Here is a 24,960-nt window from a genome sequence, read left to right as displayed (position 1 = left end):
GCTCGTTCTCCCAATAGTAAGATCAGGACCTGAGCCAAAATCAAGAGTCAGATATTTAACCGACTGAGCCACCTAGGAGCCCCTCAAAAATACAATGATTTTAAACCAAAATATGTTACTTAAGTTAACATGGAATGTTTATTACTACTATTTTAAATGAATTAATAAATGCTTAAAATTTTTCTTAGTTTTAACTTCTAATGGTAAATATTAATAGAATAACCCAAGTGAACAAAAGGTCTTTGAGGTGTTCAGTAACTTTAAAAAGTATAACGAGTTCATAAGTCAAAAATTTTGAGAATCATTGTCCTACCTTAACACGTTAAAATAGAAATATATAATCTTCTCAAATGATACCTAAAATACATCTTGTAAAGAAATTCAACATTTTTCTAATAAAGAAATAAGCAGGGGGTATTCTTAATATTAATTATCACAGATTCCTTGAAGATATACTCAGATATGCAAAGAAAAGTTTCCATCAGATTGAATAGTCTTAAAATTTATACTTCCAAATCTAGAATAATTTGGTCTTTTCAAGTGTAATTGCCATCTTTCCATTGTATCTACTATGCAATAGATATAGTATCCAAGGTTCAGCTTCCTACTGGCTGCTGAATTCGAAAGTCTTTTTGGCGATTGTCTCTCTTGAGATAAATGCTTTCAAAATGCCACTCTCCTTTCTCTCCAAAGAGTGTCTGGTTATGAAGATGTCCACTCTATCTCTATGGATCCATACGATGTCTTACAAATTCTCTTTCTGCTGCAATTTCATCTGGCCTGTTATCTGGGTTAGCAACTCCCAAATGTGGCAAATTCCACTGGAAATTTTGAAAGGTTATATTGTGATACAGCAACCAAGTCCATATCCTAGCCATTTTCTCATGCTTTCTGAGTTTTCTCTCTGATTAGGTTTCTGCATGTCCACAGGCCATTCTCGGACCTTGTGCATTTTATCACTAGAGTAAGCAGAAACGTGTGGATCCTTTCACACTGTGGGTAAGCCATGTATATCCAGGAATTCCTCTCAGACTCTGGGATGAGACCCCATGCCACCCTCATTTTGCACCACCATGCCCACTCCATGCTGGAAACTATACTGGGTCAACGTCTTGAGAAGCAGAACACTGGAAACAATATTTTTCAACATTTATTTAGGTGTTTCTAAAGCAGCACTTTCTCATTGATGATCACTTCCAAGGAGTTGGTAGAGGAAATCAAAACCTAGTGTACTGGGGCGCCTGGATGGCTCAGTTGGTTAAGCGTCCAACTCTTGGTTTCAGCTCAGGTCATGATCTCATGGTTCATGGGTTCGAGCCCCCCATTGGGCTTCATGCTGACAGTGCAGAGCCTGTTTGGGATTCTCTCTCTCTCTCCTTCTCTCTCTCTGCCCCTCCCCTACTTGCTCTGTCTCTCAAAATAAATAAATACAACTTAAAAACAAAACTAGTACACTAATCACTCCCTTTCACACTAATCACTAGTACACTACTATTGTCTGCCTTATACACTCACCATCTCTTGAGTCCAGAAGGACAAATATTAGTCCCCTTTCAGTTTTACAGGGACCACCCTAGACTCCCTCTTGTGTTATCTTGATTCCATTTTCCATGATAAGCTCTCATACTAATAAGAGAAGGCAAATCAGAACTCGTTTCAAAAGTTACATATACATATATACTATTTTTATATATTTTTATATAATTTGGGAGGCATATCTTCAAAATCTATAGCAGACATTATACCAAATAATAAAATGTTAGAAACATTTATATAAATGTCAAGGAAAAAAACATGGATGCTGAATATCATCTTTAATATTCAATATTTGCCAGCAGTTTCTATATAATAGTCTAAGACATAAAAATAAGAGATATATAAATATTAGAATGAAAGAGACATAACAGATATTTATGGTAACGTTATTATTGTTGGTTTGGAATAACCAAGAGAAGTGTCTGTCACACTGGTAAATTTGTTAGAACTTTCAATAAAGTGGTCTGCTATAAAATAAATACAAGAAAATCAGTAGCTTTAGCATGCCTTAAAAAGCAAGTTAATTAAAATAAAGCTCACAACAGCAATTAAACACACACCAACGGTACAAGTGAAAACACTTTTGCTCCCTCTTTTATTTTGCCCATCCCTCCCATTTCTCAGAAACTACAGTTAACAAGATAGAGAAGAAAAACATGTAAAGAGAGAAGCTAGAAGTCAAAGAGCAGATATTTGCTGATCAAATTATCCCTTCCTACCTACCTGGGGATAGTAGACTTAAAATTAATTTCAAAGCTTCCATTATATAATGGTGTCATACAATTTAATTTGTGAAATGAAATGTTTTAATTTATAGTGGGAAGACATGACATGTGGTTACAAAATCCTGACACCATCATAGTTCCATCTTGGGCAATGGAGGGAAAAAAAAAATTCTACAGAGTATATTTAAAAAATTTTTTTTTCAACGTTTTTTATTTTATTTTTGGGACAGAGAGAGACAGAGCATGAACGGGGGAGGGGCAGAGAGAGAGGGAGACACAGAATCGGAAACAGGCTCCAGGCTCCGAGCCATCAGCCCAGAGCCTGACGCGGGGCTCGAACTCACGGACCGCGAGATCGTGACCTGGCTGAAGTCGGACGCTTAACCGACTGCACCACCCAGGCGCCCCTACAGAGTATATTTTAAAAAGACATAGAAGACAAAACTAAGATGCTGTGTGATTTCATCCATGAGTAATGCTAGTTTAACTTACTGGTTATATTAATTAAAAAGGTATCTGTCTTTCAATATCTGACTTTATTAAGTCACAAAATAAATTACGTACAATGTATTTTACATAAGTAAGTTATCAAAACACTGACCTCAACTGCCATGAGCCTTGTCAAACCTTTGTTTAAGCCCCCAAATAGAATTCATTGTTTCCTTTTTTGTGAACCCCCTTTTCACTTTAAATAATTTCTACATTGAGGGGATATTTCAGGGGAATCAGTTGTCTCTCCCATTACATTAAGCTATTAAGAACAGGACTAATTTCCTCTTCATTGTTATATTCTCTGTGCTTTGTATATGCTAGATACTTATTAAAAAAGTAATGCATAATAATTTTGTTGAAAGAAATATATAACTCCTAATTCTTAGTCATAACATTTTGGTTTACTATGGTAAATGCTTATGAAGTTTGTCTAAATTTACTAGATTGCTTTGTGGTATTTACTACCCCACTTAACATTGTTTTATTATATGAGTTATTATATGCATGACCTATACTTAAAAATCATCAAAAATGATTTCTTTTGAGAGGGAGGGGAAGATGGTGGCAGAGTAGGAGGACCCCAAGCTTGCTTCGCCCATGAATACAACTAGATAACCACCAAATCACCCTCAATACTCCGGAAATCAGTCTGAAGACTGGCAGAACAAACTCCACAACTAAAGGTAGAGAACAGGCCACATCAAAGAAGGTAGGAAGTGTGGCGGCGTGACTTAGGAGACAAGTAGATCATGGCTGTTATGGTGGGGAGGGAGCTGCAGTGGTGGAGAAGGGGCAAGAGACAGACCAGCTCACAGGGCAGCACATGAGGAAGATGATTCCCCATAGCAACTGGCTTGGAAAACAAGAGGGCCTGAATTTCATGAGTTCTTGCAACCAGATGGGCTTAAAGCCTGGAATTTTCAAGGTCAGCGTGCTTGGTTCTGGAAGACCTCTGAGGACATGGGGCTGCTATTAGAGAAAAGGCAGGGCAAATAGCCCATGGACATACCGTATGGAAACAACAATCTGAGGAGCACATGGGGCCCACAGTGGGGAGGTTATTCGCTCATCTTGGAACGTGTCCCAAAGAAGCAGTGTTCACAGAAAGTCCCCTCCGGGAACAAAGGAACTGGAAGGTGCCATTTCTCTCCCTGACCCCTCAGCATAAACAGAGTCACCTGCAGGGACAAGCACAATGCTGAAACTGGTCACCTAACTCACACCAAGGCCTGCCTACCCCACTCCACACATACATTCAGGAAGAACGACATTTCCCAGTCACACTTGTTTCAGTCCCGGTGCAGTGGGCTCCCTCCCTCAGAAGAGAAGCCCAAACCAGTGCCAGCACCACATATCCCAGCCCAGACGCTGTGGGAGGGCTTGGCAGTAACAGGTCTCCTCTCACAAGCAGAGCAGGATACACGTAAGTAAGACTCACCACATTCAGGCCAGGGACCAAACACTGCCCATGTCAGGTAAAAGGAGCCTCTGCAGATGAGCGGCCTGAAAAATAAAGTGGCCAGGACATAATAGGAGAGGACATGCAGCACACATTGGAGCCACTCCTGGAAGTGCGAGGCCTGGGGAACAGGGGCAACTATACTGCAAGGCACCACAGGAACTCTTCTTCATGTAGCCATTACCCTCAAGAACAGGAGACATAGCTGACTCTTCTATCACACAGAGACAGGAACAGAGACTTAGACAAAATCAGAAGACAGAGTTATTTGTCCCAAGTGAAAGAATAGGACAAGGCTAAGCCCAGAGATCTAAGCAAAACAGATATAAGTAACATGCCTGTTGGACCATTTAAAGCAATGATCTTAAGGATACTCACTGGACTTGAGAAAAGACTGGAGGACACAGAGAAACCATTAACACAGAGATAAGGAATAACATAGCAGAGCAAAGGGATCAATAAATAACATGAGAAACACACTTAATGATATAAACAGCAGGCTGGAAAAAGAAGGAGAACAAATTAATGTTCTAGAAGGCAGAGTAATGGAAAGTAATCAAGTTGAACAAAAGACAGAAAAAGAATTATGCAGAACGAGGATAGATTTAGGGAACTCTGTGACTCCATAAAAAAAAAAAAATAAATAACATTTGTATTAAAGGAGTCCCAGAAGCAGAAGAAAAAAGGCAGCAGAGAATTTATTTGAAGAAGTGATAACTGAAAATCTCACTAATCTGGGGAAGGAAATAGATATCCAGATCCAGAAAGCACAGAGAACCTCCAACAAAATCAATGGAAGCAGATCCACACCAAGACATATTGTAATTGAAATGGCAAAATATAATAAAGAAAAAAATCTTCAAAGCAAAAAGACAAAGGAAGACAGTTACATACAAAGGAAACCCCATAAGCCTAACAGTGGACATTTCAGCAGAAACATTCTAAGCCAGAAAGGTGTGGCATGACATATTCAACATGCTGAATGGGAAGAACCTGCAGCCAAGAATACTACCATTTGGAGCGGAAGCAGAGATGGTTTCCCAGGTAAAAGGTAAAGGAGTTCATGACTACTAAACCAGCCCTGCCAAAAATAGTAAAGGGGGCCTCTGAGTAGGAAGGAAAGACCAAAAATGACAGTATTAAGATAGTAAACACAAAAGAGGTAAACGTGAACTTTTCTGGGGGTGCCTGGGTCGCTCAGTGGGATGAGCATCCAACTTCAGCTCAGGTCATGATCTTACAGTTCATGAGTTCGAGCCCTGCGTCAGGCTCTGGGCTGACAGCTCAGAGCCTTGAGCCTGCTTCGGATTCTGTGTCTCCCTTTCTCTCTCTCCCCACTCATGCTCTGTCTCTCTCTCTCTCTCAAAAATAAATAAACATTAATTTTTTTAAGTGAACTTTTCTGTAAAAAATCAGTCAAGGAACTCACATAATGTAAAATGTGACACCATATACCTAAAACGTTGGGAGGAAAGGACTAAAGAATGGATTCAATCCTAAATGACCGTCCACTTAATATAGACTGCTAGATGCATAAGATGTTATATACAAACCTAACAGTAACCACAAATCAAAAACCACTAATAAATATAGTGCAAAAAATAAAGAAAAATAAAGAAAAAAGAAGTCCAAATATATCATTAAATAAATTCCAGAAAACTGTGAAAGAAAGACAATAAAGGGTCACATAAAATTCTGAGAAACAACCATAAAACAAGTAATGAAATGGCAATAGATACATACCTATCAATAATTACTTTAAATATAAATGGACCAAAGGCTTCAATCAAAAGACACAGAATGACAGGACGAATAAAAAGAACATCTAAATGCTGCCTACATCCCACCTATATGCTGCCTACAAGAGACTCATGTCAGACCTAACTTTTCTGCCCCTGAAACTGAGCTGGAACTTCTAAGACTGGATCATATGATGTCTTACAGATTTTTTTTAATTGTTTATTTATTTTTGAGAGAGAGTGAGTGGGGGAGGGGCAGAGATAGAGACAGAGAATCCCGTGCGATCACGACCTGAGCCAAAACCAAAAGTCAGATGTTGAACTGACTGAGCCACCCAGATGCCCCGAAGTCTTGTGGATTTTAACCAAGTCTTAAAACACCCTATCTGGGGAGGCCTGGGGTATATCATGTAAGGAGTTAGATTACCTTGATACTGGGAAGAAATCACATGCTGGCCCCTCGTCCACATTCCCACCTAAACTCAGCCTTCTGGCCAATTTTGTTTAAGTTGAGAATCAACACATTGTGTGCCAAAAAAAGGCACCATGGAAGAAGTGAAGGACACCCCACAAAACAGGATGAAATATGTGTAAACTGTGTACCTCATAAGGGACTTGTATCTTGCACTTGTATAGTTTAATCAAAGTACGTAGACAGTACATATTTTCCAACTATCATTGCTTGACATCATTATTTTATTATCATATTGTCCCTGCCCTTGTATTTTTACTTTGAATAATCTGACAGTTAGATGAAATATTTAGGTGTGTAATTCTTTTCCCAGCAAGGGTACCTTCATCTCCAAACGTTTCTTTATGGTTCATTGTTTGTGAATCATAGTTTGGCAAGGCAGGAAATTTCTGGTCAAAATATTTTTCCCTCACAATTTCATACAGAACGTTTCCCTTCTCTCCAAACAAGAACCACTTTTTTGCCCTCTTAACTTCCCTGAACTGTCCCACATGCATGCTATAGGCTTAGCTCCCACATGACAATGAATACGTTTTAAATACATTTATTAAAAAACACAAAATTTCTGTGAGCAAATTAAGGGATTCAAGCAATAGTAAAATTTTAGCTAATATCTTTAACTTGACTTAAATACTAATGTGATTAAAACTGACTTATAAACACATATATTCACCAAAATGTTAGGCTCCCAAATATTGCCATTTTTACTGTCAAACACGGTGAGGAGGCATAGAAGAGGTCTCCTGCCTTAGCAGACTTATACATAGTGAATACATAATGGAAGAAAGAGTTCAAAATCAGTTATTCTGACCTTAAGTTCTCTCCAGTACAGTATACTGACTATATTCCCTTTAACATGATAGAATAATCTGAACAACTTGAAAAAAGATAATTAAAGTTTCTTATTGGTTTCTCTAGAAGTTTCATTAATGTTCTATTTAGCTGTAAAACTTCTTTTTTTTTTTAGTTGTTCACTCTTCCTAGTTCTGAGATTGTGCACTACAGATAGTTTTCTGAATGTTTGTAGTTAAATTCACTGTGTTATATTTCTATAGGATTTATAGTTTCCAACAATGATCAGGACATGCTTGTTTTGATGAAAATTGCACTAAATCTGGAACAAAGATTAGCATAATTCTGCTGAAGGGTAACTTGAAAACTTGTGAAATCTTCCATTTTATTTATTTATTTATTCATTTAAATTTTTAAAAATGTTTACTTATTTATTTATTGAGAAAGACAGGGCAAGCAGGGGACGGGCAGAGAGAGAGGGAGACACAGAATTCAAAGCAGCCTCCAGGCTCGGAGCTGTCAGCACAGAGCCTGACGCAGGGCTTGAACTCACAGATCATGAGATCATGACCTGAGCTGAAGTTAGACGCTTAACTGACTTAGCCACCCAGGTGCCCATCTTCCATCCTTTTTAAAATGAAGCCTGTTTGAACTCTTGTATTAATTTGATATAATATAAACTTGTACATGGGTTAAATCTTTTCAGTAAAAGTAAGTGAAATGGAAAGTTGTGTACCAAGGAAACCGATACTGTAGGAAGCTGGTGAGAGAGGAAATAAACAAACTTGCAGGAATTTTTAAAAATCTAACTTTGAAAAGGTAAAAATTACACCAAGAAAGTCTCATGCATGGAAAGCACACATGACAATTTAACATTGTCCAAAATAATATATGAGGCATAGGTTCAAAACATTGCCATTAATATTTCTGGTGTAGCACAAAAGGAGCGAAGAAATCTTGCTTCTAAACTGTCATTTTTTTTAAGTTTATTTATTTTGAGACAGAAAGACAAAGAGAGACAGAGAGAGACAGAGAGAGCACACAAGTTGGGGAGGGGCAGAGAGAAGGAGAGACAGAATCCCAAGCAGCCTCCACACCATCAGCACAGAGCCGATGCGGGGCTCAAAGTCACAAACTGGAAGATCATGACCTGAGCTGAGATCAAGAGTCAGAGGCTGAACTGACTGTGCCACCCCAGTGCCCCTAAGCCATCATTTTTAAAAGGTAATACAGATACTTGTTTTATTTATTCCTCGTGCTAACATGTATTTACCAAGACGGTCTTCTGCAGAAGGGAGGGGGGTATGCAAACAACGTGGTTTGGTCCGTTGTGTATTTTAGTGGGAGAAAAGTATTCATACACCACTTTGCTACGGAGCAGTAACAAAGTAACTGTTACCCAAGATATGGTTAAGTGCTGTTGGGATAAAAGAAGGGATAGGTGACTCCTTGTTGGTGTCATCAAAGAAGACCTCATAAGAAAGGTCACATTGGAGGGAGTCTAGAAAGATAACAGGACTTCAACACTCAGAGGTGTGAGGGCGGATATGGCCTCACAAGGATAAAGAACGCTTTGAACTAAAGCCTGAAAGGAGAAATGTAACCAAGGAATGATAAAGAGATCCACTTGGGTACAGCCGCCGGAGTGAAGGATCATAATGAGTGGCTACATGAGAGTGTCATAGCAAGGCTAGAGGTGGAGAATGTTTGAATGTGGATTGAAGACTTTCTTTATGAATTTGGTAGAATATTATTACTTTTAATTTGACTCGTTTATTTTATCTAGAAGTTGCTATGAAGTGTCAAAGATTTAAAGACTGCGATTTAGGAACTTTACAGATGACATTCTCATACATCAACTAAACTGTGCCTCAAGGAATGGTCTTACATACACTTTTAACTGTATCACGGGCTGCATATTCTAACCACGAGCAGAGACCCAGTCAGAACTTAGAGGCCCATCTGACACGTCAATGCTAGCAGGAGGAAACACAGGGGGCATCTAATGGGGTGTGATAATAGTTTAGCACAAAACATGAGCACATTTTCCAAAATATGTGAAGCTTTGATTTGCAACCATTACTCTTACTGATAAACACTTTGCCTTTCAGATGTAAGCTAATTAAAGGTAGAAAGCCATTGCAAATAGCTAGGTATTTAAAATATTTTTTTTAATTTTTTTTTAATGTTTATTTATTTTTGAGACAGAGAGAGCATGAATGGGGGAGGGTCAGAGAGAGAGGGAGACACAGAATCTGAAACAGGCTCCAGGCTCTGAGCTGTCAGTGCAGAGCCCCACGCGGGGCTCAAACTGACGGACGGTGAGATCATGAACTGAGCCAAAGTCAGACGCTTAACCAACTGAGCCACCCAGGCGCCCCTAAAATATTCAAAATAAAAATATTGCAGAAGCAAATTAGTGAAGTAATGAGGTTTGTGTATACAGCCTTCTCAGTCCCCAGATTCCCTCTCTCTGGCAAAAAGGATGTCATCCCTATACCCGGAGGGTAGCTTCATGTGGGAGATTTATTTCCTGCCTTCAGAGGAACAATGGAGGGTCAGAGTGTCCTTCTTATACCAGCTTCTTTGGGCATAAGAAGCGCATAGATTAACTAGAGCCCTGCTCTCCCCGCTGCTCTGCCACAAGGCTCCAGAAACTTGCCTTCAGGGGCATCCAGAAGGCAGAACAGGGGCACCTGTCTGGGTCAGCCGAGTTTCTCAATGAGAAGCTGGCATTCCCACAGAAGCGGTGAGGTACTTTCATGGGGATGCAGAGGGGGCAATTGACCAGGAGGAGACACGTCTACTAGCATGTGCAACGCGTGCAGGGACCCCCAAAATTAACTGGCAGACACATCTGAGGAGAGTAAAAGGCACTGTAATTCGAACATTAGCGTTGACTGCTCCCATGGAGTAGGAAGGCCTAGGTGAGAAACAAGTAATCACAGGCGAATGTTTGAGGTTGGTTTTGTGGAAGCAGAATCAGCCACATTTGGGTGGGTGGTTGAAGCTATGGGTGTAGACGTGATTATCAGCGAAGAGCGTGACAGTTTCTTTCACGGAAAAGATCTTAAGACACATCCTCATTTATTCTGCTATTTAATTCACGTTAACATTTTTCTGCAACCACGCAGACTCCAAACTTTTGATTTTGGTGAATAAGCGTTGACAGAGGGGGGGAAAAATGAATCAAATAAAGTAGAATGTGGTCCCTCAAGATAAAGGCATTTAATCAAAGTACACGGGTAAGAACTTTTAAGTGTTATTCATAAGAGGCCATTACTGTAAAGATGTACACATTAAATTCTGCTCAATTTAAAGACAGGGACATATCAGCACTATTAAGGTCAATTTAATTAAAACTGGAAAAAAAATCACTCATGCTTAAGATTCTATATTTCACTTCAGTGTCCCTGATCACAACTGCTTTAGAGAAATTCTTTAGTCTGTTTTTGGAGAAATATGTTCTCAACTATAAAATTGGTTGCTTTAAAAATCTATGAAATACATGATTTTGTACCCTTTGAAATCCCACTGTAAGCAAATTTCTTTTCTTTGCCGTATGATCGTCAACAGAAGATAATGTTTTAAAACATAAATCATTTGCTAGATCATATACTAGATGAATCAAGTCATTTACACTGTAGTTTCAAATATTTCCTTTTTTATATTGCCAGATTACTATTGATAATGACAAGATAGCTCTTTTCTTTAAAATTGTGTTAAAAAAAGAATCAAGGAGTCATTTCTGTAACATTAATTAATAAGAGTAGTAGCTACTACTGAAATAGGGGACATAAAAGTGAACAGACAAAACTGATATGGATTAAGACTTTCTAGACTTCATCAGGTTTATGATATAGGTTTACATTTCAACTCTTCTCCCAATTTACATTAGTCTAGAGCTCACACTAAAAGGTCAAATATGTTACATAAGTAAACAAAAGAATAAAATTAACCTTTAAATATTTTTTTAATGTTTATTTTTGAGAGACAGGGACAGAGTGTGAGCAGGGCAGGGGCAGAGAGAAAGACACAGAATCCGAATCCCCAGGCTCCGAGCTGTCAGCATGGAGCCCAACACGGGGCTGGAACTCACAAACCGTGAGATCATGACGTGAGCCAAAGTCGGACGCTTAACCGACTGAGCCACCCAGGCGCCTCTGAAATTAACATTTAAAGGATTTTCATCACCAAGGAGATAATTCTATTAACTTCAAATTTAAGGATCATTTAAAATAATAGAATATTTTAAAATTTGATTGTTTTTATAACTGAAAGATACTTTTTTAAAAATTTTTTAATGTTTATTTTTGAGAGAGAGAGAGAGAGAAAGAGCAAGCACAGAGCAGGGGAGGAGCAGAGACAGAGGAAGACACAGAATCCAAAGCAGGCTCCAGACTCTGAGCTGTCAGCACAGACCCCAATGTGGGGTTCAAACTCAGGAACCATGAGATCATGCCTTGAGCTCAAATCAGATGCTTAACTGATGGAGCCATCAGGTGACTGTAACTGAAAGATACTCTTAATCATCTTTCTCAATGCTGAGCTTAACTAATGAATGGTGAGCAAAACTTGAAGAAAAATGTTCTATATATTTATTTCTAGGAAAGAAATGTAATAGAATAACAACAGTAAGCACAAAGGAACACTTGTAAAATAGAGTAAGTGCAGGTAACTGTTAAAAACATGATAATACTCTCCAAGAAAATCAATCCTTTAGTTGCGTGCAAGTACTCTTTGAAGTAAAAAGAGAAAGACGGAAGTGTGTCAACCGCCATTCACTCTGTATCAACATGGGGTCACAGCATATCAAACTGTAAATTTGAAACATATTTAGAAGACGCCATGCAAAAGCTCAAGAATTTAATGATACTATTGGAAGAAGCTAATGATTCAGACAAACCATGGCCAAGTTTTTGAAATACTTACAGAGCAGCCACCAAACACAAATCAAAGCAGAAGCCAACTACGTGTGTATTTACTAACCAAGGACGAGCGAAAGATGTGCACAAAGGCTTCGGTTTGATGCATTCACCTTTACACAAATCTCTGTTAAGAGCATATTCTGGCGGCACCTTCCTGGCTCAGTTAGTAGAACTTACAGCTCTTGATCTTGGAGTTGTGATTTCCAGCCCCATGTTGGGCATACAGATGACTTAAAAAGAGAGAGAGAAAGAAAACATTCCACCTGACATCATAATGTGAAAGAAGGTCAGATGTGAAAATAATAAAAGCATGCTTCTTTGCAGGAGAATTTATAGTTTGGTTAGCATAGAGACCTGACCTGATGTGTGTAAGATGATGAGAATGGACAGACAGCTACCAGCAGAGGGAAGAAGGAGGAAACCGTAACAGTGGGACCGAGGAGCCATGACTACATTTGCTCAGCTGTGGTGAATTATAGTGAAATTCAAGATTTTAGCATTTCGAGATTCAAGTGAAACATTTGCTCTGTTGTATACAGTAGGAAACTGATGCTCACCTAATATAATGCACACAAGAGGAGCTCAGAGATTCCAGCCCCATGTGCTTCTAATTTCATGTACCTCTGAGTCTCACTCTGAGCCTGAGTGGAAGAGATTGTATTTGATACAACTGAGCCACCTGAAAGTCTTAAGAAATTTCTGACTTCACTACAATGCAGGAGAAACACCAATGACCAGCAAGAATTAATATCTGTACCTAGCATTTGTTTTCTTACGGGAACCTAAAATGTGTCCCAAATTTACTGAAGCACACCTCTTACGATTAATGTATCTTTTCTTAATTGATTTGTCCAATTTGTTATCAATAAATCAACAGAATTTACTTGCTTTATCTTTAAGGCATTGATGTGTTTTTGTTTTGTTTTGTTACTGTGAATTTTTTTTGTTTTGTTTTGTTACTGTGTCAATTTTGCCAAGATGGAGGCTAGGCTTCCCATATTCTCCTCCTGATACGGTTCTGGGTTAGGGTTACCACAGGAGAAATTAGCAGATGTGGAAGGCAGGAGAGAAACAGGACAACTTCTACTCTGCAAGCCAAACTCCCGCACATTGTCATAGACTGGCTGCTTCACTTCAGTGATGTGGGACAACCATGTCCTCACCCCTCCACTTCCCATCGCATCTCCTCCCTATGTTTTCAGAGTTCTGGGCCAGGTGTGTGTGCAGCCATGGCATGAAGGGCAGAAAGTTCTTCTATGGGTACCTATGTGGTCGGTGGGAGACAGGGGTTCCAATCTGTCTTCGTGGTTTCCTGATTTTCCTTGTAGAGTTGTCTTGCACGTCCCACTTTGTTGTTGATTTCTTCCTTTATGCTGCCTGGAAGTTGCCTGCCTTGCTGAATTTCCATCAGGGCTATCCACTCAGCAAAAGCAGAGTCCATAGCCCTGCAGAGACTTTGTCCCCAGTTCACTCTGTGATCTCTGGTTGGTGACGTTTCTCTGATCCACCACTACTCCCATTGAGAGTTAATTTCCTCAACTTCTCCCATAACCGTAGGAGATCTCAACCCCATAATAAATAGTTTATATCACGTACCACAACCTCACGAGTTAGGGGCATGAGATGAAGAAGTTTTATTTTTCCAATTGAGCCAAGAGTTTAATTTCTACTTTTCTATTACTCAAACCGGTTCTAAAATGAATTCAGTGTTCACTTAAACACCATTTTAGAATATTTTCCTCATAATGGTAGACTTTATATTGAGAAGATGCTAGTTAAAATAATACAAGTTGTATTTCCTTTCTTGTTCCAGGGACCACAGGATCAATGTAATACATTTTCTTCTGATAAGGGCCAAGCCTGCTCAATAACAATCTGGCCGTGATTATTTGCCACATTACTTAACTATATTGTGGTGCTGGTGGTTTTGATCTGTTATTTGTTCTGTGGTTTATCTCCTCTATTGTGCTTCATTCCTTTTTTTAAATTTTTTTAAACATTTTTATTTATTTTTGAGAGAGAGAGAGAGAGAGAGAGAGAGCAAGTGGGGGAGGGGCAGAGAGAGCCGGAGACACAGAATCCGAAGCAGGATCCAGGCTCTAAGTAGTCAGCACAGAGCCCGACTCGGGGCTGGAACCCACCAACCGTGAGATCATGACCTGAGCCAAAGTTGGAAACCCAACCAACTGAGCCACCCAGGCACCCCTTCATTCCTTTTATTTTTTTTTTATTTTTTTTTTCCTCCATTCCTTTTAATGTATGAACCTTCACATAATCTGAAATTCATTCTGACAGAAAGATGCTTGAAGTCACAGACTGATCACTATTCAAACACAGGAGGTGTAACACCCATACCTTATATTTGATGTGGCTTCCTGAGGATGGCAGAATAATAATAATAATTAGTAATAATAATAATAACAGCAGCCAAAAATATACCATTTAAAACAAATACCACATACCACAGCATGTAGCTTTTTCTCCACCTTTGAACATTTAAAAGCTGACATTATTACTCTTAAACACAAGGCATCGAGATCTTAAGAACATTTTGAAAATTGTTTGTAAGTCACTTAGCTCCTAAGTGGCCAAGAAAATGTTTAAATCCAAATCTTCCCATTGTCAAAGACTATATTTTTCACACCAAATTTCTCTGCTTCTCTTCCTGACTTACTTCTTTTCTTTATTTCAAAACTCATCTTTCCTATGAAAGAAAATACAACATCTAACAAGTATAAATATGAAAAAATAACAAAATATAACGTATTTTCTTTTTTCTTTTTTGTCTCTCTGCATGTTATCCATGTCAAAGTGATACATGAATTGTTTTGGGTGGTACTTTGAAATACTTTTTCCAAAATTATTAAGTCTGACAGGGCTGTTTTGGCCATCATAAAAACAAAAGCCAAAGACAGCAAAAGAGGAAAGCACAGAGAAAATGTTGGAAGTTGGGTCTTCCGTTTAGAGTGGGATCCTGAAAGAACAAAAACCTGCCAGCAATGCTTCCTCAACTCAGCCAACTTGGAAATATGACAAGAATCCTCTCTTTCATGACATTACAGTATTTCACTTGTCAAACATTTTAAGAGCAAAAAAAAAAAAAAAAAAAACCAAAAAACCAAGAGGTATGTGCATTGGCTCTAGTCCCAGTTTCTAAATGAGTTTTCCCACTCATTCCTAAAAGCACTTGTATAAATGCTGTCAGCCCCTCCACTCAGCTGCCGACATTGACGAGCTTTGTTTACTGAGAGGTTGTGATATGTGGAGTTGGGGAAAACCATGTCTTTTTGCTATCTCCGTTCTGCATTTCCAAAGTATGAAATGTAGATTACGAGATGGAATGTATAACTCCTCTTTGGTCCTGTCACGCTCATGAACCTATTTCCCCAAAATGATTTTGTCATGACAGGAACTGACAGTAACTTTGATGTTTCTAATATAAAAGTGTAGACTACGAGAGAGAATGTGAAAGAGGAAATGCTGAAATCTATTGAAATCTACAATTAATGAAATCAGCAAAGATACCAAGATTGAGCATGAGAACTAAATGACAAATAGATCTTGTAACTTAACAATGGATAGCTATTAAGAAACCTATCATATCTATTTCTCTCAGCTGGGGGGAATTCATACTCTCAATAAAATAATCTGGCATCTTTCCCTGAAACTCAGAGCCACTCTCCTTAATTTAAAACGATAAAACTCAGAACACAAGTTAGGAAGCCATAGCTTGTTTTGCATCAGCACCTGACAATTCAGTGAACCCTTTCCTCCTTCCTTAGAAGCATCTCCATTACTTCATTCTTTTGTGTGCGTGCGCATGCACACGTTTGTGTCTAACCTACCAGTTGAGTAATTAGAATTTTGGAGCTGTAGTTTGAGAGGGGAGAATGAACACAGTTGATGGTGTGCTTCACATATATTCATGCTAGCTTTCAAGAACTCTCAACCTAGGAGAGCAGAAAGGTTTAATACATATACTTAGAAGAGAGACCACAGGTATAGAAAATGCCAAGATATGTTTCCCCACTGCCCGGAAACCTCCTCAGTCCTTTCACCAGATCTCAGCTCAAAAACAATTTCCTCAGAGCCACTTTCTGCAAGTCCCCTGAGTCCCCAAGTCTGAGTTACTCTGCTTTGTCGGATGCTCCTTCCTCCCAATGTTTTGGTCTTTATACTGTTGCATCTCCAGAGCCCAGAGCCCAGGACTGTGTTAGAAAATCTTAGGTGCTCATAAGTGTAAGTTGAAACAGTATTCAAATGAACAAACAAGGCACAGGTAATGGCACAATCTGGCCTACAATTTAAATTTGCTCGTCATAAAAAACAAAGGCAAAATGCTGAGAGAAGATAGAAGTGTGTAAGACTCTTGCACAGTGCAAAACAAAACTTGATATTCCCTGACATTAAATGGTTAGAAAAGCTACTTTGGAGAAAATAAAAGGCAGATGAATGACACACTGGAGAAGTCAAATTGATTTTGGTATTAATTTTGTTATTTTGTGTTTCTGAAGGGCATACCAGCTCAGACTCACTGTACTGCAGTGAAGATAAAGAGTAGGGGGCAAAGAATGAGAAACAATAAAATAGGCAAGGAGGGGAGAGAAGAATGGAGCAGGACAGAAAATGCAGTGTGAGTCCGCCCAGGTGCACAAGGGCAGGAAATACTTATCTGATTTATCGACCTGCTGGTCTCCTGACCTTATCAAGGGTTACTCAGTGGAGTGCTCCTCCAGCATCCAGAGTAGAAAAGATTGAAGAATGATAATAACAGTATCTTCCTCATGCCATTGTTATGAGGATGAAAACGTTCATGAAAGTGCAAGTTCCTAGCCTATTTCCTGGAACATAATAAGCTCACAATAAACAAGCTCACAACAGATACAGTTCATTTTAGCTCATGAAACACCTTGCGGACTTTTTCAGTTAGATACCTTCATCACTATTGGTGTTCTGGTCATTTTTATTATTCCAGTGTAGTGACAGTGTTTGCCTTTGAAAGGGTGGGATTGTCTCCTTGATGTATCACTCCAAAGTCATAAAATCAGAGTAATGATGTGCAATATTTAAATTAAAAGCTATGAAAATCTGTCTAAACAAGCTAAGCTGACTAGGCGTAATTTGCTGAGCATAAAAAAAAAGAAACTACAAAGTAAAAAAAAATGATGTGTGTTATTTTACATGCACACTAATGATGGAAAATTTGGACAATATTGGCAGGAAGAAAGAATGATCTGTTTTTTCAGATAATGAGATTATATAATAAACACATTTTTTTTTAAACTAGAATCTCTTCTCTATGGTTTACCTGTTAGGATACAGGTTACTGCAAAAAGAAGCCGATGATACATTTTCTGAATTAAAATATGATACACGATATTGAACCTGAAACAGATTTTTCTCTTTTCTTAGTTTGAGAACTAACTAGCTAGAGATTGTTCTAGTGTATAGAAAATAGGAAGAGCTGTTTGTGCTGTGTGCAGATTATTGATATCTGGTAATAGGCACAAATAACATATGGTTGACATCTAATTATTATTGCTGTCATTTCTTTTTTTTTATATTTTTTTAAATGTTTATTTATTTTTGAGAGAGACAGAGACAGAATGTGAATGGGTTAGGGGCAGAGAGAGAGGGAGACACAGAATCCAAAGCAGGCTCCAGGCTCTGAGCTGTCACCACAGAGCCTGACGCGGGGTTAGAACTCCCGAGCTGTGAGATCAAGCCCTGAGCGGAAGTCGGCCGCTCAACCGACTGAGCCACCCAGGCGCCCCATTATTGCTGTCATTTCTATGAGAGTATCTACTATGGCCTCAGTTTGAAGACCTTTTTAGCATTTATTTAATTTAGAAAAGCTCTAGTTTAAGATGGAAAGCAAACATATTTTTATGTATCAATTACATTTTAACTGTCCATTAGTAAGATAAAATTTAAGTGTATAAGAATTTTAAAGGAAGTAAAAACTAGGAAAAATTTTTAAGTAAAACTACTGGATAATTCATATATTGTTTCTGAATTAAATCAACCCAACATGAAATCCAATGGACAGATACAATTTTGTGTTCAATATTAAATTATTCCCCAAACAGATTTTTTTCATGAAATTACTTGCAACCCCTCCCCCCCGGAATATTTCCAATAAAATTAACTGGAAAAGAAAAACAAAATAAAACTCTAATAAGCAATGGTCTAAGAGTTTAAATGTGATGGTTGGTTCTAATCAAATGTTTACCACCTGCAACTCACAATCAGATAACTAACGACTTCGTGGTTTCTTAAGATCATTGCCTAATACACTGAAGAAATAGTGTCGGGGTCTACGTGTTATGCTAGTGTTGCTCAGAAGTGCGGGATTGCTGATAATATTTTCTTTTAGAAGTAAACCTAACACCATCCTTGGAGACTCAGACCCAGGAAAGTAGGCAGGCATCTATAAAGAAATAAGAACAGCAAGCTGGAAATGGGCTTAATCCAACTTTTTTTTCTCACCCTTTGATGCCATATGAATCCAGAGTTCATTACAAAAGAAAAATCTCAGCAAGAATTCTGGAATATTTCGTGCTACAACTTTTATTTTACTATTGGGAAACAAAAAAGAATGTGCCCAACGTAGTTAAAAAATGGGGTTCCTTTTGTCACTATCCTCTGATCTCATCACATTTTTCTTCTCCAGTTGAAAAAGATCCTAGATCTGATCTTGCCATTCCAATTTTCAAGCAACAACATTTTGTATTTTAAGCGTTGTTCACATATTTTTATAAAAACAACCCCATATAGCAGACCATTATAGAATATGATATTATAAAATATTATAAAAATAGTTGATGAAATATGTCACCATCCAACCACAAGGAACTTCATAAAAATTTAAGCATTGGTATTCTGAGTTTTAGTAGACAACTGACAAATATATTTTAAATAGTTGAAAGTCAAATGGTAAGAGATAGATAGATATAATAAAAACCTTAATCAACTTTATGTTGTATTGAAACCAACTGAGAAGTTTCACCACAGTTGCATAGTCTTGTGCTTTATTACTTAAATAAATTTAATAAATGGCAAGTAACAGCTGTTGAAGCCACTGAGCCCAACTCTTCATTTAGAACCCTGTTTTCCTTTTTCTTTTGCACATAACATAGAGAGAATTGCAAACTGCATTATTAGACACATATTACAACTACTTTGAACATGCAACATGTTATTTTTATACTGAGGAGATGGGGTATTTTATTTTTTATTTATTTATTTTTTTGAAAGTTTTATTTATTTTTTATTTTTTTTCTTCAATATATGAGATTTATTGTCAAATTGGTTTCCATACAACACCCAGTGCTCATCCCAAGAGGTGCCCTCCTCAATGCCCATCACCCACCCTCCCCTCCCTCCCACCCCCCATCAACCCTCAGTTTGTTCTCAGTTTTTAACAGTCTCTTATGCTTTGGCTCTCTCCCACTCTCACCTCTTTTTTTTTTTCCTTCCCCTCCCCCATGGGTTTCTGTTAAGTTTCTCAGGATCCACATAAGAGTGAAACCATATGGTATCTGTCTTTCTCTGTATGGCTTATTTCACTTAGCATCACACTCTCCAGTTCCACCCACGTTGCTACAAAGGGCCATATTTCATTCTTTCCCATTGCCACGTAGTACTCCATTGTGTATATAAACCACAATTTCTTTACCCATTCATCAGTTGATGGACATTTAGGCTCTTTCCATCATTTGGCTATTGTTGAGAGTGCTGCTATAAACATTGAGGTACAAGTGCCCCTATGCATCAGTACTCCTGTATCCCTTGGGTAAATTCCTAGCAGTGCTATTGCTGGGTCATAGGGTAGGTCTATTTTTAATTTTTTGAGGAACCTCCACACTGTTTTGAGATGGGGTATTTTATTTTATTTTTTCAACGTTTTTTATTTATTTTTGGGACAGAGAGAGACAGAGCATGAACGGGGGAGGGGCAGAGAGAGAGGGAGACACAGAATCGGAAACAGGCTCCAGGCTCCGAGCCATCAGCCCAGAGCCCGACGCGGGGCTCGAACTCACGGACCGCGAGATCGTGACCTGGCTGAAGTCGGACGCTTAACCGACTGCGCCACCCAGGCGCCCCAGAGATGGGGTATTTTAAATGGCACAGGTAAAAAAACTAAAGTCTTGATCACCAAAAATATCTTTATCTATCTGAACGTCTTTATCATTTGATAACTCAGCTGGTGTAAAACGTCTAAATCCTTTAATGTGAGCTTGTTGTTTGGTTCATTGATGGACTAGTTGAAAAAGAAGGCTAGCACAAAATCTATTAGTGTAAATATAGAGAATACTCAAGGGTTTAGGGGAATGTGAAAACATGGTAAGAAGGTAGCAAATGTGGAATGAATGAATAGAGAAAGCCACACCAACCTGGAAGATGACAGAGTGGGGTCTGTGTTACAGTTAAGGCCAATAAACAATGGGAAACATTGAAGCTCCAATGAAACAGGTGCAAAGAAATAAGTTGGGACGTCATCGTACCTGACTTCTCACAGAGGCTAGATCCATTAAAAAAAAAAAAAAAGACTTGGAGTAATCCCTTGGGAAGTACAATTTATAACACCATGAAGAAAGTGTTAATAAAGTTAGTTGGTAAAAGGCACTACCATTTGATTACACTCAAAGGCAAGGAAATACAATTTCTGCTTTTATACTCCTACTCAATTTATGGCTTGATTTATATTTTATACTTAATTACACAATTAATAGGAGTTCATTAAAGTAAAAAAAAAAAAAGTCATGTAATCCAATCACTAGGGGATAACTTTTGTTTGTATGCCTCCCACTTTCTTTCTTTATTAAGGTACATAACTGGGTACCTGAATATATACAATTAGGTAATTTCTTCTTACTTTATAACAAGTTAATTTCTTTCTATGTCAATAAATACAACACAAATAATCAGAAATTATTACTGTTATTCTCATGTTATGGGCAATAAAACTATGGCTAGTTACAGTCAGTAAGAGAGCTAATCATATGCCAAACAATAGGTGTTATCCAAGTATTTTGGCTTTTATTAAGAAATTGCCCAAACTTATACCATTGTAATTCCCTCAATAATATATATGTATGTATGTTGTATATACGTATACATATATACATATACAATATACATAGATATATAGTTGAGGGAATTTTATGTATTCCCCCATCAGTACAGATAATTATATTTTTCATTTCTGCTAAAAATACATTTAATTTTTATAAATTTTATTTATTTAGTTTTGAGAAAGAGAGAGAGCACATGCACAAGAGAAGGAGGGGCAGAATGACAAGGAGAGAGAGAATCCCAAGCAGGCTCCACGCTGTCAGCACAGAGCCCGACTCAGGGCTCCAGGGCACAAACCATGAGATCATGACCTTAGCTGAAGTCAAGAGTTGGACACTCAACCAAATGAGCTACTCAGGCGCCCCCCCCCCCATTAAAATTTTTAATTCATATTTTTGATTACTTTTGAATTGGATTTCAGCATATAACTAACAATCATTTACATCCTATTTTTTTTATTGTTGGCTTATTTCTGTATGTAAGAACTCTTGAAGGACTACATCAGTTTCTTTTTATAACAGATTTTTTATTTTTGTCTTAATTTTTAACACGTATTTGAATTTGTATGTGACAAATCTCTCCCAATTTAGGAGTTTTCACTTAGTGGAGTTTTATCTACATATTTTTAATGCTTTCTCTGAGTTCCTGCTTCAAAATCCTTCCCGACCACACTGACATATCCCTCAAGTATGTTTACAGTTTCTCTCTTTGTATTTAAATGTTTAGTCTATCCAGTATGTATTTGCGTAAACGATATGAGAGGAATTGGACTAACGAATTATTTAGTCTATCGTCCCAAGTTCATAAAAGCAATAATGCAATCTGGCATATTGATTCAGGATGCTCCTTTATGACAGATCAGAACTGTACATGTTGAAAATCTGTTTCACACTTTCTCTACTTGAAACTTATTTGGCACCAACTCCTTTCTCCTACTTCTATGAATATAACTTAATAACTGGGTGGTCAAGTTTTTACATTTAGAAGATTTTTCAAAACTTGTCTTGGCCATCCTGTCTTACTTGTCCACATTGATAGGAGAATTATTTCGTAAAGGACAAAAATCTTGCTAGTTTGATCAACATGTCATCAAATCCCAGGTGAGTCAGTGGTCCATGTATTGAATGATTATATTTCTTGGCAAAAAATCGGTAACTGTTTCTCTAGAGATCCTAAACAATTCTCATTTTTAGTATCTGCATATATTTCATAATTTTGTTGAGATCTTTTTCTCTAACTTTTGTAACTGACTCCTAGACTTAATGTTATAATAATATCTGGTGGCCTATTCAATGTTTTTGTTGGAATCAGTTGATGTTTCTTTCTGGAAAACACTTAAAGTTATTCTTTAACCTTTGGAACAAATGTTTGCATATGTAGGGAAGAATGGCTTCAATATAAGTATAGATATGTATTTAGGCTTTTTAATTTTATATGTACTTATAAATATATCAAAAATCTTACTCATTCAGATTCTATGATTGATATATGAAAGATGAGTATTTTCATAATTCCTGTTTTAAATGTACTCAGCAATTTTGCTTGATTTTCTTTAAAAACATCCTTAATTTTGCAAAGGTGCCTGGGTGGCTCAGTCAGTTAAGCATCGGACTTCGGCTCAGGTCACGGTCACATGATTCATGGGTTCAAGCCCTGCATTTGGCTCTGTGCTGACAGCTTGGAGCCTGGAGTCTGTTTCAGATTCTGTGTCTCCCTCTCTCTCTCTGCCCCTCTCCTGCTCATTCTCTCTCTCTCTTTCTCTCTCAAATAAATAAACATTAAAGAAATTTTAAATAAAAAATAAACCCTTAATTTGGCAAATCATCATGGGATGGCTGAATTGAAGAGCAACAATAATAAAGAATTCTTTATTTTTGTAGTAGCCAGCACTTGTAAGTGATACATTAGGTATCTTTGACTTCATTTACTGCATTGTTTTCTTTTCATTATTTTCCTTCTATTTTTTTGTAATTTTTCTATGATATCAACTATAACTCCTAGTGTTCACCTTCTCCTGTTTTCTACAGTGTGCTTACAGAGTTTTTTGTCTTCTATTAATAATTACATTTCATATTTCTGAAGTTATTTACACTTTAGAATCCAATGTAAAACAGTCTTAAACCCTGGTGAATTAGGTAAATATCAAGTCTTTCTCTACTCTGTGTGGTATTCATACCACCTGTTACTTCTCCCCTAAATGTTTTGCTTGTATGTTATTAGTCCATGTGGTTTTACATCATGTATAACTTGTATGGAGAAAGAAATTTACACTTGCCTTCTTTCTGTAGCAGTGCTTACAATAGTCATTTCATCTTATTTCTATGCTAAATGATGTAATGCACATAGACCACCTTTTTATACTTTGACTTTCTCATTCCTTTTTTTAATAATTTTTTTAAGTTCATTTATTATTGAGAGAGAAAGAGACAAAGAGAGCGAGAGAGAGAGAGACAGAGAAAGAGAGCGAGAGAGAGAAAGACAGAGAGAGCATAAGCTGGGGAGAAGCAGAAAGAGAAAGGGAGACCTGGAATCCGAAGCAGGATCTAGGCTCTGTGCTGTCAGCACAAGAGCCCGACATGGGGCTCGAACCCACGAACCTTGAGATCATGACCTGAGCCCAAGTCAGATGTTTAACTGACTGAGCCTCCCAGGTGGCCCTGTACTTGATAAATCTTTACTTCTTTTTTGGCAGGGTTAAACAACACGCGGTGTATTAGAACTTCCTATAACTTTTACACATGAAAAAATGTAATTAAAACTCTAAAATTTTAATTTTTTTAAACTTCACTAATGTACCTCCACTGATTTTAACAAATTGATTCATAGGAACGTGAAAGTCACGTTTTTCTTAGGTTTGTGCAAAGTATAACATTTCATTAGTGAACCAATTTCCTTCCACAACTTCTTTCTTTTATAACATTTCTCGCTTTTTTTGCACAATCTTTAAAAGTTCCTTTAGAGAGGATATTTTAATAATAAACTCTTTAGTAAAAGTCTTTATTCCTAAAAGATAGCATCCCTGGTATAGGATTCTATGTAGAGGGCAATTTGCCTTCAAATTCAAAGTTCTTATTCCACTGGCTCTTGGCTGCATCATTATTATAAAGAAACAAGAAATCATCACGCTCATTGCCCTTCCTTTGTAGGTGGTATAGCCCTTCTTTCTGGAGACTTATAAATCCCTTTAATTGAAGTATCTTCTGATTTCAGTGTTATTCCTGTTTGGGAATCACTGAACTTCTGAAATGAAGGACCTGTGACTGCTTCCATCAATACTGGAACAGATCACTTGTGGGTTTTTGTTTTGTTTTTTTAAATTTGACTTTTCTGTAATCTCTACACCCAGAGTGGGATTTGAACTCACAACCTCCGGATCAAGAGTCACACAGTCCACCAACTGAGCCAGCCGGGCACCGCCAGAATCACTTGCTTTATACTTTGAAAACTGCATCGCTTCTGTTCTTTCTATACTCTTCTTTTGGCTTTTGTGTATCATTTACATGGAGAAATATTTTGTTTCTGTTTTTCTTTTTTAAATTTAAATTTTAGTTACATAACATACACTACAATATTGACTTCAGGAATAGAATTCAGTGATTCATCACTTACATACAACACTCAGTGCTCATCTCAAAAAGTGCCCTCCTTGATGCCCATCACCCATTTAGCCCATCTCCCACCCACCTCCCTTCAGCGACTCTCAGTTTGTTCTCCATCATTAAGAGTCTCTCGTGATTTG

Source organism: Panthera uncia, chromosome D2 (assembly GCF_023721935.1).
Source record: "Panthera uncia isolate 11264 chromosome D2, Puncia_PCG_1.0, whole genome shotgun sequence".
Classification (NCBI taxonomy): domain Eukaryota; kingdom Metazoa; phylum Chordata; class Mammalia; order Carnivora; family Felidae; genus Panthera; species Panthera uncia.
The sequence above is the reverse complement of the archived record's forward strand: the minus strand, read 5'-3'. Positions refer to the sequence as shown.